We start from the raw sequence: 2180 nt of genomic DNA on the forward strand, positions 1-2180 counted from the left end.
TCCCTTTGAATTAGTGTTTTTGTATTTTTTAGGTAAATACCTAGTAGTGCAATTGCTGGATTTTAGGGTAGTTCTAGTTTTTAACTTTTTGAGGAACCTCCATAATATTTTCCAGAGTGGCTGCACCAGTTTGCATTCCTACCAACAGTGCAAGAGGGTTCCCCTTTCCCCACGTGCTCATCAACACCTGTTGTTTCTTTTGTTGTTGATTTTATCTATTTTTACAGGTGTCAGGTGATATCTCATTGTATCTTTGATTTACATTTTCCTGATAATAAGTGATATTGAGCATCTCTTCATGTATCTGTTTGTCATGATTTTCTTCTTTGGAAAAATGTCTATTCATGTCCTCTGCTAATTTTTTAACTGGATTATTTGTTTTTTGGGTGTTAAGTTTGATAAGTTCTTTATATAATTTGGATATGAACTCTTTATCAGATATGTCATTTGTAAATACCTTCACCCATTCTGAAGTTTGACATTTAGTTTTGTTGATTGTTTCCTTTGTTGTGCAGAAACATTTATTTTGATGAAGTCCCAAATGTTTATTTTTGTTTTTGTTTCCCTTGCATTCAGAGACATATTTGGTAAGAAGTTGCTACAGACACTGTCAAAGAGGTTACTGCCTGTGTTCTCTAGGATTTCAATGGTTTCCTGGCTTACATTTAGGTCTTTAATCCATTTTGAATTTATTTTTGTGTATAGTTTAAGAAAGAGATGGAATTTCATCTTTTGCATGTTGCTGTCCAGTTTTTCCAAAATCATTTGTTGAAGAAACTGTCTATTCTCCATGGATATTCTTTCCTGCTTATGTGCTCTAATACTTAGGATTTTCTTCCTTATGCTGGATTTAGGCTTAATTTTTTTTTCTAGTTCCTTTAGATATAAGGTCAGGATCTTTCCTTGAGATTTTTCGTGCTTCTTGAGTAGCCCTGTATTGCAATATACTTCCTTCTTGGGGCTTCCATGGCTTCATCCCAAGGGTTTTGGACAATTTTTTTTTTCATTTTCATTTGTTTTCATGTTTGTTTTTTAAATTGCTTCTTTGATTTCATGGTTAAACAAGTCATTGTTTAGCAGCATATTGTTTAATATTTATGTATTTGTGCTCTTTCCAGATTTTTTCTTGTGGTTGATTTCTAGTTTCATAGCGTTGTGGTAAAAAAAAAAAGGTGCATGACAGAAGACCATGGGGGAGGGGAAAGGGAAAAAAGTTACAGAGAAGGAAGGAGGCAAACCATGAGAGACTCTTAAAAACTGAGAATAAACTGAGGGTTGATGGGGGATGGGAGGGAGGAGAAAGTGGGTGATGGGTATTGAGGAGGGCACCTGTTTGGATGAACACTGGGTGTTGTATGGAAAGCAATTTGACAATAAATTTCATATTTAAAAAAAGGTGCATAATATCATTTCAAACTTTTTGTATTTGTTAAAATCTGTTTTGTGACCTAATATGTGACCTATTCTGGAGAATGTTCCATGTTTACTTGAATGTGTATTGTCTTGTTTTAGGATGGAATGTTGTGAATGTATCTTGTTAAGCCCATCTGGTCCAGTGTGTCATTCAAAGCTATTGTTTCTTTTTTATTTTCTGTTTACATAATCTGTCCAATGAGGTAAGTGGTGTTAAAATCGCCTGCTATTGGGGCGCCTGGGTGGCACAGTCGGTTAAGCGCCCGACTTCAGCCAGGTCACAATCTCGCGGTCCGTGAGTTCGAGCCCCACGTCAGGCTCTGGGCTGATGGCTCGGAGCCTGGAGCCTGTTTCCGATTTTGTGTCTCCCTCTCTCTCTGCCCCTCCCCCGTTCATGCTCTGTCTCTCTCTGTCCCAAAAATAAATTAAAAACGTTGAAAAAAAATTAAAAAAAAAATAAATAAATAAAATAAAAAAATAAAATCGCCCGCTATTATTTTATTATTATCAGTTCTTTTATCTTTCTTATTAATTTTTTTATATATTTGGGTACTCCCATGTTGGGTGCATAATTACAATTGTTATATCTGCTTGTTTGATTGTCTCTTTTTTTTTTCAATATATGAAATTTATTGTCAAATTGGTTTCCATACAACACCCAGTGCTCATCCCAAAAGGTGCCCTCCTCAATACCCATCACCCACCCTCCCCTCCCTCCCACCCCCCCAGCAACCCTCAGTTTGTTCTCAGTTTTTAACAGTCTCTTA

Source organism: Panthera uncia, chromosome X (genome assembly GCF_023721935.1).
Source record: "Panthera uncia isolate 11264 chromosome X, Puncia_PCG_1.0, whole genome shotgun sequence".
Lineage (NCBI taxonomy): Eukaryota > Metazoa > Chordata > Mammalia > Carnivora > Felidae > Panthera > Panthera uncia.